We start from the raw sequence: 18,490 nt of genomic DNA on the forward strand, positions 1-18,490 counted from the left end.
ACATATGACCTGCGACAGGACCTGGATAGTAGAGCAGGTCAGACCAGATCGATCTACGGATCGCGGGGGCATGCGCCGACGTGCAACGATGGCTATCTAGCCGGGCGTGACAAACATAACCACGCCCGAGCCAAAAACCGCAGACGGGCTTCATCCGAACTACGTCGCGACATGGCCCGATATAGAGGCACCACACACCCCCTTTGCTTCACTGATGAAGTAATGGAGCACGAATTCCCAGAAGGGTTTAAACCTGTGAACATCGAATCATATGATGGGACAACAGACCCCGCGGTATGGATCGAAGATTTTCTTCTCCATATTCATATGGCCTGCGGTGATGATCTTCATGCCATCAAATACCTCCCACTAAAACTCAAGGGACCAGCTCATCACTGGTTGAACTGCTTGCCCGAAAACTCCATTGGCAACTGGGAAGACCTGGAAGACGCCTTCCACGATAACTTCCAAGGTACATACGTCCGACCTCCGGATGCCGATGACCTAAGTCACATAGTCCAACAGCCCGGAGAGTCAGCCAGGAAATTCTGGACTAGGTTCTTAACTAAAAAGAACCAGATCGTCGAGATGCCGAAGCCCTAGCGGCCTTTAAACACAGCGACGAATGGCTCGCCCGACACCTCGGCCAAGAAAAGTCGAAGTCCATGGCAGCCCTCATGGCGCTTATGACCCGCTTTTGTGCGGACGAAGATAGTTGGCTAGCCCGTAGCAATAATAATGCAAGCGAACCTGGCACTTCCGAAGCCAGAAATAGCAACGGCAAGCCCCGACACAACAGACACAAGCGTCGAAGCAACGGGGATAATACCGACGACACGGCGGTCAACGCCGGATTCAGTGGCTCCAAGTCCGGCCAACGGAAGAAGCCATTCAAAAGGAAGAATCCGGGCCCATCCAGCTTAGACCGCATTCTCGATCGTCCATGTCAGATACATGGCACCCCCGATAAGCCAGCCAATCATACCAACAGAAGCTGTTGGTCTTTAAGCAAGCCGGCAAGATAAACGCCGAAAACAAGGAGAAGGGGTCGCAAAGCAAGGACGATGACGAGGAGCCCCGTCCACCGAACACAGGGGGACAAAAGAATTTTCCCCCTCAGGTTAAAACGGTGAACATGATATACGCTACCCATATCCCCAAGAGGGAGCGCAAGCGCGTGCTTCGGGACGTCTATGCGATAGAGCCAGTCGCCCCAAAATTCAACCCATGGTCGTCCTGCCCGATCACTTTTGATCGCAGGGACCATCCGACCAGTATCCGCCACGGCGGTTCAGCCGCACTGGTCCTTGACCCAATAATTGATGGATTCCACCTCACACGAGTCCTCATGGACGGTGGCAGCAGCCTCAACCTGCTCTATCATGATACAGTGCGCAAAATGGGCATCGATCCATCAAGGATCAAGCCCACCAAAACTACCTTTAAAGGAGTCATACCAAGTGTAGAGGCCCATTGTACGGGCTCAATTACACTGGAGGTTATCTTCGGATCCCCGGACAATTCCGAAGCGAAGAGTTGATCTTCGATATCGTCCCCTTCCGCAGTGGCTATCACGCACTGCTCGGATGGACATCATTCGCTCGATTTAATGCGGTTCCACACTATGCTTATCTCAAGCTCAAGATGCCCGGACCACGCGGTGTCATAACAGTCAATGGAAACACGGAGCGCTCCCTTCATACCGAGGAGCACAGCGTGGCCCTGGCAGCGGAAGTACAAAGCAGCCTTTTAAGGCAGAATTTTAATTCGGCGGCCAAGCTCCCGGACTACTCCGCAGCATGACAGTCTAGCTCGTCAGGAGTCAGACTAGCAATTCGACCTCCGTCTCAGCCCCGACCAAGTGCCAGCATACGTACCGTGCGTACATAATTACGCACTCAAAATACCATGGGCACAGACGGAGGCATAACCGGACTGTGGTCCATAATACGGCTCGACCTTCCTTGGACACACATACTTTCACTTTTCTTTTTATCCTTTTCAGGTTTCTTTTAAATAGGCCCTGGCGGTGGCCTGCTCATCGATCCTTTCGAAGGACGAATACACCAAGGCGGCAAGCAACACGGACGTGTGGGGAAATCTTTAGATGCTCTCCTCGACGATCATCCTACCTGTTTTCAGGACCCGCACGCAGCTCCCCCTTGATCTCGGCATGTTAAATAGCCCGGTTGCTCATCGCACTATTCGTACAAATACGCTTCCACGTATTAATCAAGTTATAATGAAAGCTTTTTGTGGCCCAACTTCTGTGGCACTATCTTACTATTTCATTTTATTTTGATTTTTTCTTATCGATTGCACGCGTACACTCTGGTACGCTTTAATTTGCCAGGGGCTTCATTGCGCTCCATACTATGGCAACAAAGTCCGAACACTTTTACAGTATAGTTCGGCACCCCAAATTCAGCATTATATGCATTGGCTCCGAATCATGTCTTTGGTCAATAGTTGGGTTGCCCGGCTCCTGTGCTTACTACCTTACGTTCCGCTCTATCGGCTAGGGTAGTAAAGGGAGAACTACTGCGATTGTGTTTCTGGTTTATCCGAGCAAACACCTCAGTAGAGAAAGCCGAAAAGTGTGTCATGATGTGGCGAGAGCTGGTCAGCTATTCGGAGGGTCAAAATCTTTTGCGATTTTCTCCGCCTTGCGCGACGGACCGGCCTTCACCCGGTCAGGTGTGTACAGCACCCTAGTCTGGATTAAATACCAACCAGGGGCTGCGCCTATATATTTTATTTGTCAAACTCTGATGGCTCAGTGAGGGTGATAAAGCCGAATAGTCTGATTGCCTGGTTCGTTGCGCTAAATACCTCCTTCAAGGACCAAACTTTTGGATCAAGAGTGTTTAGACTCTATCCCGAACACCCCCATACTACCTACGTGGGGGCTGAAGCCGACGACTGGCCAACTCTCAGATTTAACAAAATGGCCGCACAGGAGGACGGGATAACATGAATGTATTCATTCAAAAATAATGGCCTTAGCACATTGCTCCGCTACAGCACGGGATTCCTCCAGGACATCATCAAAATACTGCTTGGGCGTGCGGTGCTCCTTGCCAGCGGGCGGTCCCTCGGTCGCGAGCTTGACGGCGTTCATCTTCGCCCACTGCACCTTGACGCGGGCGAAGGCCATCCCCGCACCCTCGATGCAGACAGACTGCTCGATGACGTCAAGCCGGGGGCAGGCATTGACCAGCCGCTTCACGAGCCCGAAGTAACTGCTGGGTATGGCTTCGGCAGGCCACTGTCGGATTATCAAATCCTTCATGGCCAGCTCGGCCACCCTATGCAGTTCGACCAGCTGTTTTAGCTGGTCGCTAAAAGGCACCGGATGTTCTGGCGCAAGGTATTGCGACCAGAACAGCTTCTCCGTCGAGCTCCCCTCTTCGGCTCGGAAGAATTTCGCAGCGTCGGCAACACTGCACGGTAAATCCGCAAACTCTCCTGGAGAACTCCAAATCCGGGTTAGTAAGAGATACCTCTTCTTCACATATTTGCTCTGCATAATGAAGGCCTTACCCGCCGCGATTTTTCTGGCCTCTTGGATTTCCTGGAGGGCGCCCTGGGCCTCAACCCGGGCATCTTGTGCGCTTTGGCGACCCTTGGCAAGTTCGGTCTCTTGATCCGCAATATTGCTCTCCAAGGACTCGCATTTATTCACGGCGTCCTGGAGCTCCTGCTGGACCTCATCAACCCTGGCCTCGTGTTTTTCACGGGCGGCTTGCTCCTTTGCCGCTTTCTTTTTGGCCTCAGCCAGCGCCATCTTGAGGGATTCCACCTCGGTCGCCGCTCCTACAAATACCATGGCACTATAGTCAACATAAATCCTTAAATCCTTTCTGATATACAGAAGGTCATTACATACCTTGCTTGTCCTCCAGTTGCTTCTTCACTCGGCCAAGCTCTTCCTCGGCCCGCTCCAGACTCTGCTTCAGTCCGGAGACTTCGGCAGCATGAGAGGTAGCAGCCAGCAGCGACGCATGCTTATTCGCATAGACATGTATGGTTAGTCCCCTACAAAAATTATTTGATCCTCTGTCCGGGTTTTCTTTCCAAACACCGGACAGAGTCTCAGGGGCTACTGTCTACACTATGACATTCTTCTTACACAATTACGCCGCTTACCTCAAAGCCTGTCAGAAGGCTGGTCCAGGCTTCGGTTAGTCCGCTCTTAACGGACTGAACCTTCTCAACCACCGTACCCATGAGGATACGGTGTTCCTCAACAATGGAAGCACCTTGCAGCGCTTCCAGAAGAGTATCCGGTGCCTCTGGTTGGACAGAGGTCACAGGTGGAACAAACGCACCTCCTTCTTTCGAAGAAGGTTGCTTGCCTGAATCCAGAGTTGTACTGGCTTCCGGAATGGTATTCGGCTGGGGGCCGCACTGGATATGGCCCCCATCGCCAGTCTCCAGGGGGATTTGCTCCCCCAGGTGTCCGGCAGCCGAGGTTTCGCCCTCCGGCGCCATCCTGATGGCGGCCTGCGTCTCTCCCTGGCCCGTGAAGGCCCTTCGGGACACCGCCTCGGCGTCGTCCATGGCCTTGGGAGAGGTCGCTGTCGGCAGCGAATCGCTATCCATAGCCTTTGGATCCAGCGAATCCCCCGATGAGGATCGCTGGGAGCTGTCGTGGGCCGGATTGCAGCACGTGATTCAACACATTAGAATTACGAGATAAAGGAGTTAGCCATATAAGTGCGTCAGAGCCTTTGAATACTTACGATCCGGCCGGGGGCTTATCCCTGGGGCACCACTCCAAGCTGTTGTCGGTGTCCATCGCGGTGTCGTCCGCAAGGGAGGTTTTCCCCCTCTTGGACGCTTCGGCCTCCAAGCGCGTGGAGGCCGCCCTTTTCTTCCTTCCCCCCTCAGGAGGGGAGACGCTTCCTTCCTCCTCCTACTCCTCCTCGTCGGTGGCGGGTGGGGAATGGGTCTCGGCATCTTTGGACAACATGTCCGAAGTGCCCTTGTGGCGGAGACCACTTCTGGTCCCCTTGGCCTTCTTCTTGGCCTTCTTCTCCAGCACCTGGTAGGGCGCCGGAACCAGCATCTTCGTCAAGAGTGGAATTGTTGGGTCTTCGGGCAATGGAGCCGGACTCTTGACCAACTCCGCCTTCCTTGTCCAGCCCTAAAAAAGTAGCATGGGGAAGCTCACACATGCTCCTTGAGTATGTAAGTAAAGGATACACCTTGGAACATGAAAAAACTTACCGGACTGGCGGGGTGGGTCAGGTTGTACCCACGGTCTTCAGTTTCCTTCGGCCATGTCTCGTTGGCCTTGAAGAGGACCTTCCAAATGCCTTCGTGCGTAACGCCGAAGAAGTGTTGTAGGGTCTGGTGCTTGGACGGATCGAACTCCCACAAATTGTAGGCCCGGCTTTGGCATGGAAGGATCCGGCGAAAAAGCATCACCTGGATCACATTGACAAGCTTGATGTTCTTGTCGACCATGCTCTTGATGCACATCTGCAGCGCTGTTAGCTCGTCCGACGAGGCCCGGTCCAGACCCTTCTCTAGCCAGGAGGTGAGCCGCATCGGGGCCCCGGACCTGAACTCGGGAGCCGCGGCCCAGGTGGTGTCGCGGGGCTCTGTGACGTAGAACCACTGCTTCTGCCACCCTTTAACGGTCTCCACGAAAGTACCTTTGGGTCATATGACGTTGGGCATCTTTCTCACCATGGCGCCTCCGCACTCTGCTTGTTGTCCGTCCACCACCTTCGGCTTCACATTTAAGATCTTCAGCCACAATCCGAAGTGGGGGAGATGCGGAGGAAGGCCTCGCACACGACAATAAATGCCGAGATGTTGAGGAAGGAGTTGGGGGCCAGATCGTGGAAGTCCACTCCATAGTAGAACATGAGTCTGCGGACGAATGGGTGGAGGAGAAATCCCAGCCCGCGGACGAAGTGGGGGATGAACACTACCCTCTCATGGGGCTCCGGGGTAGGGACGATCTGTCCCTCGGTCAAAAGCCGGTGGGCGACCTCCTTGGCCAAATATCCGACCTCCCGGAGCTTGGTGATGTCCTTCTCCTTGACGGAGGAGACCATCCACTTGCCCTGCGCTCCGGATCCGGACATGATCGGAGTGCTTTCTCGAGGTGGAAGAGATGAGGACTTGGGCGCTGGAGCTCGAGAATGGGTGGGCAGAGAGAAGGAAGGCATGGGTGAAAAGGGGTGAACCTTATCTCCTTATAAAGGCAGCGAATATCAAGCGCCTCCCCACTCGCCTTAAAACTCGCCTGTTTCCCAAGGGCCGTGCAGACGGCACGGTTGGATTACCCATGCCCGTATTGATGAGAATCCCGTAATAAGGGGACAGGATCTCTGCTTTGACAAGATGTGCCAATAAAACCGCATCTTAAAACATGGAGCGGCAGACCGAAAAACGGTTCAAAATAATGACCGAATGGTGACGTGGTGTCACGCTACAAAAAGTTGTCAGTGGATTGGACTTGTGAAATATTATACTCTCTACGATTGTGTGTGGTACCTGTTTTGCAGAGCCGGACACGTTCTTTGTGTTCGAATGTTGTTTTGGAGTATTCAGAGAAGGAACCCGCCTTGCAATGCCGAAGACAATCTGCGCGCCGGACACCTCGTCATTGAAGCCTAGTTCAGGGGCTACTGAGGGAGTCCTGGATTAAGGGGTCCTCGGACGTCCAGCCTGTTGGACATGGGCCGGACTGATGGGCCATGAAGATATAAGACAGAAGGCTCTCTCACGTGTCCGGATGGGACTCTCCTTGGCGTGGATGGCAAGCTTGGCGTTCGGATATGAAGATTCCTTTCTCTGTAACTGACTTTGTACAACCCTAGTCCCCTACGGTGTCTATATAAACCAGAGGGTTTAGTCCGTAGAGGCAATCATAATCATACAAGCTAGACTTCTAGGGTTTTAGCCACTACGATCTCGTGGTAGATCAACTCTTGTAATACTCATATTCATCAAAATCAATCAAGCAGGAAGTAGGGTATTACCTCCATAGAGAGGGCCCGAACCTGGGTAAACATCGTGTCCCCTGTCTCCTGTTACCATCGACCTTAGACGCACAGTTCGGGACCCCCTACCTGAGATCCGTCGGTTTTGACACCGACAATCTTATCAACCTTGGAATCACTTCCAACACACATCGTCACCTCGTCCTTAACTAGTCTCTGTTCATTTTGCAACTCCTATTTTGAGTTACTAATCTTAGCAACTGAACCGGTATCAAATACCCAGGGATTGCTACAAACACTAGTGAAGTACACATCAATAACATGTATATCAAATATACCTTTGTTCACTTTGCCATCCTTCTTATCCGCCAAGTTTTTTTGGGGTAGTTCCACTTCTAGTGTCCATTTCCTTTGTAGTAGAAGCACTCAGTTTCAGGTTTGGGTCTAGCTTTGGGCTTCTTCACGGGAGTGACAACTTGCTTGTCATTCTTCTTGAAGTTCCCTTTTCTTTCCCTTGCCTTTTCTTGAAACTAGTGGTCTTGATAACCATCAACATTTGATGCTCTTTCTTGATTTCTACCTTTGCCAATTTCAGCATCGCGAAGAGCTTGGGAATCATTTCCGTTATCCCTTGCATATTATAGTTCATCACGAAGTTCTAGTAACTTGGTGATAGTGACTAGAGAACTCAGTCAATCACTATCTTATCTGGAAGATTAACTCTCACTTGATTCAAGCAATTGTAGTACCCAGACATTCTGAGCACATGCTCACCAGCTGAGCTATTCTCCTCCATCTTGTAGGCAAAGTACTTGTCAGAGCCCTCATACCTCTCGACACGGGCATGAGTCTGAAATACCAATTTTAGCTCTTGGAACATCTCATATGCTCCATGGCGTTCAAAACATTTTTGAAGTCCCGGTTCTAAGTCGTGAAGCATGGTGCACTAAACTATCAAGTAGTCATCATACCGAGCTTGTCAAACGTTCATAACGTCTACATCTGCTCCTGCAATAGGTCTGTCACCTAGCGGTGCATCAAAGACATAATTCTTCTGTGCAGCAATCAGGATAATCCTCAGATCATGGATCCAGTCCGCATCATTGCTACTATCATCTTTCAACTTAGTTTTCTCTAGGAACATATCAAAACTAAAACAAAGGAGCTATATCGCGAGCTATTGATCTACAACATAGATATGCAAATACTATCAGGACTAAGTTCATGATAAATTAAGTTCAATTAATCATATTACTTAAGAACTCCCACTTTGATAGACATCCCTCAAGTCATCTAAATGATAAGTGATCCAAATCAACTAAACCATGTCTGATCATCACGTGAGATGGAGTAGTTTTCAATGGCGAACATCTCTATGTTGATCATATCTACTATATGATTCACGTTCGACCTTTCGGTCTCCAGTGTTCCGAGGCCATGTTTGTACATGCTAGGCTCGTCAAGTTTAACCCGAGTATTCCGCATGTGCAAAATTGTCTTGCACCCGTTGTATGTGAACGTAGAGCTTATCACGCCCGATCATCACGTGGTGTCTCGGCACAATGAACTGTCGCAATGGTGCATACTCAGGGAGAACACTTATACCTTGAAATTTTAGTGAGGGATCATCTTATAATGTTACCGCTGTACTAAGAAAAATAAGATGCATAAAAGATAAACATCACATGCAATCAAAATATGTGACATGATATGGCCATCATCATCTTGTGCCATTGATCTCCATCTCCAAAGCACCGTCATGATCTCCATCGTCACCGGCTTGACACATTGATCTCCATCGTAGCGTCATGGTCGTATCACCAACTATTGCTTCTACAACTATCGCTAACGCATAGTGATAAAGTAAGCAATTACATGGCGTTTGCATTTCATACAATAAAGCGACAGCCTCTCCTGCTAGTTGCCGATAACTTTTACAAAACATGATCATCTCATACAATAACGTATATCACATCATGTCTTGACCATATCACATCACAACATGCCCTGCAAAAACAAGTTATACATCCTCTACTTTGTTGTTGCAAGTTTTACGTGGCTGCTACGGGCTTCTAGCAAGAACAATTCTTACCTACGCATCAGAACCACAACGGTGATTTATAAAGTTTGCTATTTTAACCTTCAACAAGGACCGGCCACAGTCAAATTCGGTTCAACTAAAGTTGGAGAAACAGACACCCGCCAGCCACCTTTATGCAAAACTAGTTGCATGTCTGTCGGTGGAACCGGTCTCATGAACATGGTCATGTAAGGTTGGTCCGGGCCGCTTCATCCAACAATACTGCCAAATCAAAATAAGACATTGGTGGTCAGTAGTATGACGATCACCGCCCACAACTCTTTGTGTTCTACTCGTGCATATCATCTACGCATAGACCTGGCTCGGATGCCACTGTTGGGGAACGTAGCATGCGATTTCAAAAAAAAAATCCTACGCTCACGCAAGATCTATCTAGGAGATGCATAGCAACGAGAGCGGCAGAGTGTGTCTACGTACCCTCGTAGACCGAAAGAGGAAGCGTTTGATAACGCGGTTGATGTAATCGAACTTCTTCTCGTTCCGACCGATCAAGCACCGAACGTACGGCACCTCCGAGTTCTGCACACGTTCAGCTCGATGACGTCCCTCAAACTCTTGATCCAGCAAAGTGTCGAGGGAGAGTTCCCTTAGCATGATGGCGTGGTGACCGTGATGGTGAAGTGATCTGCGCAGGGCTTCGCCTAAGCACTACGTGAATATGACCGGAGGCGTAAACTGTGGAGGGGGCGCGGCACACGGCTAACAACTGTTTATTTATGTTCTAGCGGTGCCCCTTCGCCCTCATATATATAGGTTGGAGGGGAGGAGAGGCAGCCAAGGGGGCGCCCCAAGTAGGAGGAATCCTACTTGGGCGCCTCCCTATTCGGACTCCCCCCATTCCATATCCATCCGGAGGGGGAAGGAAGGAGGAGGGAGGAGAGAAGGAAGGGGGAGGCTGAGCTGCTCCCCTTCCTTTCTCTCTTCCCCTCTTTCCTTCCCCCCTTATTTCGCTTACATGGGGTGCACCAGCCCCCTAGGGGCTGGTATGTCCCCTTCTTGGCACATTAGGCCCATGTAGTTGCCGGGGGGATGTCCGAAACCCCTTCCGGTGACCCGATATGTAACCGGTACCCCCAGAACACTTTCGGTGTCCGAATATCATCGTCTTGTATATGAATCTTTACCTCTTGACCATTTTGACACTCCTCGTCATGTCCGTGATCTCATCCGGGACTCCAAACAACATTAGGTCACCAAATCAACATTAGGTCACCAAATCACATAACTCATATAATACAAAATCGTCATCGAACGTTAAGCGTGCGGACCATACGGGTTCAAGAACTATGTAGACATGACCGAGACACCTCTTCGGTCAATAACCAACAGCGGAACCTGGATGCTCATATTGGTTCCCACATATTCTACGAAGATCTGTATCCGTCGTACCGTAATGACAACATACGTTATTCCCTTTGTCATCGGTATGTTACTTGCCCGAGATTCGATCATCGGCATCTTCATACCTAGTTCAATCCCGCTACCGGCAAGTCTCTTTAATCGTTCCGTAATACATCATCCCGTAACTAACTCATTAGTCACATTGCTTGCAAGGCTTATTATGATGTGTATTACCGAGAGGGCCCGGAGATACCTCTCCGATTCTCGGAGTGACAAATCCTAATCTCGATCTATGCCAACCCAACAAACACCTTCAGAGATACCTGTAGAGCATCTTTATAATCACCCAGTTACGTTGTGACGTTTGATAGCACACAAGGTATTCCTCCGGTATCCGGGAGTTGCATAATCTCATAGTCAAAGGAATATGTATATGACATGAAGAAAGCAATAGCAAGAAAACTGAACGATCAAAATATGCTAAGCTAACGGACGGGTCTTGTCCATCACATCATTCTCCTAATGATGTGATCCCGTTCATCAAATGACAACACATGTCTATGGTTAGGAAACTTAACCTTCTTTGATTAACGAGCTAGTCTAGGCTTACTAGGGACATGGTGTTTTGTCTATGTATCCACACATGTATCAAGTTTTCGGTTAATACAATTCTAGCATGAATGATAAACATTTATCATGATATAAGGAAATATAAAATAACAACTTTATTATTGCCTCTAGGGAGTATTTCCTTCAGTTCTGAGTAGATTTCTTTTGTCTTTTGGTTGATTGATGATCTAGATTGTTTTGAGTTGTATGTTTTATTTTGGTGCTTTCCTATGGTGCTTTCCTATGGTGCCTTCCGTGCCGCGCACACGTGAAGGATTCCCGCTTTAGGGTGTTGCAATACGTTCATGATTCGCTTATAGTGGGTTGCTAGAGTGATAGAAGCTTAAACCCGAGTAAGGGGGTTGTTGCGTATGCGATAAAGGGGACTTGATGCTTCAATGCTATGGTTGGGTTTTACCTTAATGATCTTTAGTAGTTGTGGATGCTTGCTAGAGTTCCAATCATAAGTGCATATGATCCAAGAAGAGAGAGTATGTTAGCTTATGCATCTCCCTCATATAAAATTGCAATGACGACTACCGATCTTGTTAACAATTGCCTAGGACAATTCCGCACACCGATCCATCATTATTCCACACTCGCTATTTATAATATATAGTAATATATTCTAACTTTATATTAACAACACCTACTTCTATATTTTAGTTCTCCGGTATCATGCAAATTTATCCTCTTCATACCCACAATGTAGTTTTATTTCTCGTTTCTAGTTGGAAGCAAACGCTCGGTGTACGTAGAGTCGTATCAGTGGCAGATAGGACTTGAGAGAATATTGATCTTACCTTTAGCTCCTTGTGGATTCGACACTCCGTACTTATCACTTCCACCTTTGGAAAGTGCTACGATGATTCCTTGCACTTGAGGATTATCAATGTCATGCAAGTTCTTTTCCCTACGCACGTATGACTATATTCAGAATACATGCCTACATTATATTGATGAATTGGAGCTAGTTATGTGTCACCCTAGGTTATAACTATTGCATGATGAATGTCATCCGACATAATTATCCATCATTGATCCATTGCCTATGAGCTTTTCACATATTGATCTTTGCTAGTTGCTTTGTCGTTGCCACTGTTACAATTGCTACAAAAGCGTTACTGTTACTTTTGCCACCTCGTTACTTCCATACTACTTTCTACTAAATACTTTGTCGCAGATATTAAGTCTTTCAGGTGTGGTTGAACTGACAACTCATCTGCTAATACTTGAGAATATTCTTTGGCTCCCCTTGTGTTGAATCAATAAATTTGGGTTGAATAATCTACCCTCGAAAGTTGTTGCGGTCCCCTATACTTGTGGGTTATCAAATAGCGTGTGTGATAGTTATCCTGTACGACACTGGTACGACAGTCCGACATTTCGTAATCCTATCTGACACTCGTACGATGATTAGCTAATCTTTTTAATTATATATCGCATACGGTTCGGAGAAGTGAATGCGTGTGATTGTCTGCTTATCATACACGTTCTATAATCATGAACTGTTTGTGATGAGGCGCGCATCATAAACGTAGCACCACAAAATACCGATTGCGATGGTAATGCGGGCACAAACAAGTAGCAGGGATGGAGCATTTGGGATATTCGACATATCACAAACAGTTATCTGAAGACTCGCGTTTGGGATGGATGCCGGCATCGCATACACTTAGTTATGCATAACGTATGCATTGCTACTCCCTATCCCCGACAGTTTATGGGTCGTGTGGGAAGGACCCCCCCCCCCATCGCATACAGGCAAGGCGTTGGTTTAAAATGTCGTCGCAGAAAGGGGTCAAAAACCATTTGTATAGCAGCTTCCACTTCTTCCTCGCTCATAGAGTCATAGGTGTCTTCATTGTTGGCGATCATGGTGTGCCGATTAGGGCACTCAAATGTCTTGTGGCCTCGGCCTTGATATGTGAAGCATTTGATGGAACTCGTCTTAACGGTCTCATTCATTGGAGTAGTTGATGATGAAGCTCTCGGCTTGAAGTTGCTTGTAGTAGGAGGACGACTTGAAGATGTCGAAGTTTTCTTGTAACTTGGCTTGTCGTCGTTGCTTGGTGAAGCTTTTGTCGAGGTAGAAGGCATCGTAGTCGTTGAAGCTTGAGTGTATGAGCCATAGATCTTGGAAGAGTACTTGGCGTACTTGTACTCGTCTTGCACTTGTCGCTCCGCCTTGGTAGCTTGGTGCACTAGCTCGAGGAGGTTGTTGTACGGTTGGAAATCGGCGATCTTCTTGATAGGGTGGTTGAGTCCATTCAAGAAACGTGTCATAGTTTTCTCCTCATCTTCTGTGACATTGTCTTGTATCATTGCGATCTCCATTTCCTTGTATTGCTCTTCAACGGAGTTAGTGCCTTGCTTGAAAATTTGCAATTTCTTGAAAAGGTCTCGGCTATAGTATGTAGGCACAAAGCGCGCTTGCATGACCTCCTTCATTTGATTCCATGTTGTGATGGGTGGATCGTCTTTGGCTTGGCGCCGCTCGATGACTTTCTCCCACCAAATGAGGACATAATCTTGGAATTCAAGTGAGGCCATGGTGATTTTCTTCTCCTCTTCGTAATTGTTAAGACGGAATATCTTGTCGACCTTCAATGCCCATGAGAGGTAGTCTTCGGGATCATTGCTTCCGGAAAACTTAGGCATGTTGAACTTGAGTTTGTCATAGCGTTGCTCTTCGATGTGTTGGGGGCGATGGTGATGACGCTCTTGCCGTGGTTGAGGGTCTTCAACCACTTGTTCATCGTGCTCTGCTTGATTAGCTTAGCGTTGAGGTGTGGGATTGTTGCATGGTTCCTCATCTCTTGGTGCTCCTCAAGGCGTGCGGCTTCTTCTTGACACTCTCGTAGGAGGGCCTCTTCCTGTAGACGTACTCGGCGGTTGCGCTCTTGTACATTTTGAGTTGCTTCACATAGGAGAACGTTGGGCTTCAAGGGCTTGTTCCTCGCGGCGTTGTTGCTCTTGTAGAAGGGTGTCGCCATGTTGGTTCTCTTGGTGATCTTGGCGCCGTGGAGCTTGCTTGTTCCATAGGATCATTAGCTTGGCGACGATGTGGACAAGCTCAGGGAAGACTTGCATCCGAAGAAGTGTCCGAAGAGTGTGGGCTTGAATGGCGCCGTCTGGATGATGACGATGTTGTAGAAGAGCAATTGACCATCAAGGCACGTATCTCTTCCATTTGTGATGATAGCTTGTCATCAAGGTAGTCCCATGTGCGTTGCTCAGATTGTCGCAAGTCGGTGCCGAGTTGATTGATGCGGTCGCCCAAATGCTTCATTCTCTTGATGTAAAGCTCGATGTGCGCCGAATAGTTGGTTTTTGGTGACGTAGTTGTTCGGTTCATCTTCTTGCTCAATGAAGAGTGGGTTGGTAGAAGTACTTGGCCTATCCATCATATCAAGCAAATATGTGACTGGAAGGAAGGGAAGAACTAGACCAAATGTACCTTATCCGATGTTGAAGATGGATCAATGATCATCCAAGTTGGTATTATGGAAATAGCACAATTGGTACCGAATCTTGTCTATTCTCACACCTACACAAATAAAGCTTTTGGAGTAGCTTGGTGAGTATGGTGGCACAAAACTTATGCAATTATTAGCAAGATGCAATAATGTTGAAAGAGATTCACAAATTTGCAAGTGAGACAAGTAGACCAATAGCAATGAGTGGCACACGAAAACACACACACGGATAGATAAATGGGGTCATGCAACCAAGAAATGAGCTCAAAATGTGGAATCCACGGAAAATGCTCTTGTTGCAGAACTCTAGAGGGACGCTAGCACGATTGCTCAATAAGCAGATACGGAACTTGTGCACAACCTATAAGAGGCGAAGCATAACGACTTCTATCCCGTTTATGCTATGTATGTATGGCTCCCAGTGATGCTCTCACGATGATCCAAGATGATTGAGTATGACAAATTGATATGCAATGTGGTGATGCTATGGTTGTTGCTTACAACTCTTTGTTTTCTCTTTGCTTAAAAGATTTTATTTCTCTTTTGATATTATCCTTTGGCCACTTATGCAAAATGCTCAAGCTAGCAATGGTGTATATGCCGGGGAAAATTATGACACAAGAGATGATACGATGGTATATGCATGCTATGATAGCTATGTGAAACGTGTATCACTAAAGTACACAAGTTGCCCGGCAATACTCAATGGCTAGTCTCGATAGGAAAGTGACGCAAAATGGGATCGGGGTTAACAATTCAATGGCAAGGGAGATATACAATGATGTCGTCGAGGTTACCATCCTTGCTTATGATTGATGATGTCAAAATGGTGAAGTGATCATTGTTGATGTCGAGGCCGTGGCGAATTTGAGCGGCAGTGATGTCGATGAAGAACCGTCCCTAAGTAGCCGAAACACGTGAGGGCACGGAGAACCGCAACTCAAAATCTCAAATGGAAAATGAAAAATGTTGGTAGCGGAAAGTGTGGTGGTGTTGCGGAGGTTCTATGAGGTTGTGGAATGGCAGTGATGGATTTTGGAGGTGGCAATGCGGAAGTGTGGGCGGTGGCTGAAAATTTCAAATGGAAATTCAGTTTTTTCAGGGTTCATCGGACATCTAGAGGTTGTCGGACGACCGGTCTCTGTCAGACGTCCGGCATCGTTCGGATGTCCAGTGACCGGGAAAAATCTCTTCGTGATGAACTCGAGGACTTCGTGGACAAAAGAAAATTTGGGGTCAAAATTGGACGAATTTTGTGGATGGAAGTGATGGAAAGGATGTGGGAAAGCTAGATCCGCTTGAAACGCATCAAATCCATGGATCAAAATCAACAAAACATTATCAAACCAACAAATCACAAAAAAAATTGGTATGGCTATTTTTGTGGGGATTTTCGAAATTGGACAAAAACACACAAAATCAAGCTAGAAAGTGGGGGTAGGGACTCCAAATTAGTGATCAACCATGGCTCATGATACCAAGATGACGTAGGGTGGAACCCTAATGGCCGATCTTTCAAGATTTGGAGGGGGTCCCGAGAAGAACACGAAGAACACGAGAGGAAAAATACTCAAATAGACAAAATCCAATCACACATGTCCTAAATCCACATACATAAAGGGGAGATGCAAGATTCAAAGTCAACAAAGGGAGATACAAAGGGGAACTAGTTCATCCCAAACCTTGAAGGAAAGAGGACTTGAATCCTTGGAGGATCTTCCCACAAGGGGGTCTTGAATCCACTTGGGGGATCTTCTCACATGGAGGCCTTGATCTCCATGGAAGTAAGGGTAAAGTGGATGAGAAAAGCGCTATCTCTATCTTGAGCTATCACAATGCTAACCCTAAAACGTAGGAGCGGGATTATATATAGTCTAGGGGGCTAAGGGGTACATGGGCCTCGGCCCGAGTCACTGTGCACAGACAGGCGTCGGACGTCCGGTAGTTACCGGTCATCCGGTGGCTCGCGAGCGTCCGGTCGTTCGGAGGGCGCCGGATGTCCAGTGATTTGGCTCTGGACAGGTGTCGCCGGATGTCAGGTGGAGTCGGACGTCCAGTGTCTGGGTCGTCCGAAAGGCTTCGGACTTCTATTAATTCCGTACTAGACTGGTGGTGCCAGATATCTAGAGTCGGTCGGACGTCCGGACGTTGGAGGGTGTCGGGCGTCCGTTATTTGTCGGTCGTCCGTCTGTTGTAGCGCCCGTCGTGTTGGCCTTCTGGCTGGCTGACCCTCCATACGTCGGACAACCGGTAAGGGCCGGTCGTTCGATGGCTGTGACATCTTGTCAGCCCTTCCTCCTGGTGCTCGCACTTAGTGCCCTCGCCATCTTGTTCGTTGGCAATAGTAGCTTGATGGCCTTCCTCCAAATATCTGATCACACACAAGGTCTTCGTTTAAGGTGGTAGCCATGTCTCATATGTGAAATACTCCCTCCTTCCTAAAATCTTGGGCGTATTAAATTCTGCATGCAATCCCATAATACAAGGCGCGCAGTTACAGCCCCACTAACCATAGCTACTTTTGTGAGAAAAAAGAAAACACGAACGAGCATCTCGTGCAGTTACCTCTCATCGTTTGAGATTGGGTCGGTCAACAAAGAGTGGGGTCAAAGGAGATCGTGCATGCTCCGTTCGTTTTTTTTCAGTTACCTCGTGCAATGGCTCGCGTAACCATCAATGCGTTAATTTTCATGCTAATACCTAATACGCCCAAGATTTTGAGAAGGGGGGAGTATGTAATTTCGAAGAGGAGCGAGTTCACCTTAGTTTTGATAGCCCTTACTCGAGCTCTAGTTATTGGTTCACGTGGTGTCGTGGAAGACGAAGATAAGTCCATAGGGATGATCGCAGGATGCTCCGCATCATTATATCTCTTTCTTTCCCAGACTAACTGATTTACTTGCCACTAAGAAACAAATTATTCAAGAGTAATTTTGCCCTAATATCTCTATAATTTGATGCCTTGATCACCGTGCCCAAAACAATACATCTTACATGAAGAAACGGAGGAAGTAGTTACTAGACTACTAGTGATATAGTTACCAGACTGCTAATGACATAGTTACCAGGGTGCTCATACTATAGTTACCAACTGTAGCAGTTATGTAGTGTGTTATAGTTACCAACATGACTATTATGTAATTACCGGGCTGCACGTGTTATAGTTACCAACATGATTGTTATGTAGTTATTACCAGACTGTTAATCATATAGTTACGCGGCTGCTCATGTTAAAGTTACAACTTGACTACTAAAGTTATCAGGATACTAAGCTATCATTATCAACGCCCCGCTTTATATATAAAGCCATGATCAACAACGCCCGATACAACCGCACTCACTCACAACACACGCACACACACTCAAAGCATGATATATAGGCGTTGAGCGCAACAACACAATCCTAGCACTACAAGAGCCGCCGGGGGCTTCAACCGTGAACACGCCACCGCGAAGAAGTGAAGCCGCATATGACGAACCGTGGGCTCCAAGGCGGCTCCTTTAGAAAGGATACGACACCGGAGCGCCGCCACCGCCCGATCCGAGAATTAGAGTTTCCCTTGGAGCAACACGACGGGCAATCAGAGCCGCAACGACGCCTTCAAGAAGGGAGCACTCTTCGCCGCCGCCGGTCCGTCCGAAGATAGAGCAGGTTTTCACCCGGCCACCACTCACCGCCACCGAACGCAACACCCCAGCTACCACGCCGCCCACACGGCCGTGGCAACCGGGCAGCACCACGAGCTCTGCCCATGAGCATCACGCCCCCACCACCAGGGTCGCCTCCCCGGAATCCAAGACATTGACACCAAGTCACACGAGACCCGCCGCTACCCCAACCGAAGAGACGAGCGGAAAGGACCCGCCTTTCGCACTCCTGGTCGAATCCTGCACCGAGACCCAATAGGTCGGCCACAACTAGCCTCCATTGAGTCGTCCTACTGCACCGTGCGCGAGACGAGCACAGTCCTGCTGACGTTCGTGAGACGGGCCGGTCC

This window comes from Triticum aestivum, chromosome 1D (genome assembly GCF_018294505.1).
Source record: "Triticum aestivum cultivar Chinese Spring chromosome 1D, IWGSC CS RefSeq v2.1, whole genome shotgun sequence".
NCBI classification, from domain to species: domain Eukaryota; kingdom Viridiplantae; phylum Streptophyta; class Magnoliopsida; order Poales; family Poaceae; genus Triticum; species Triticum aestivum.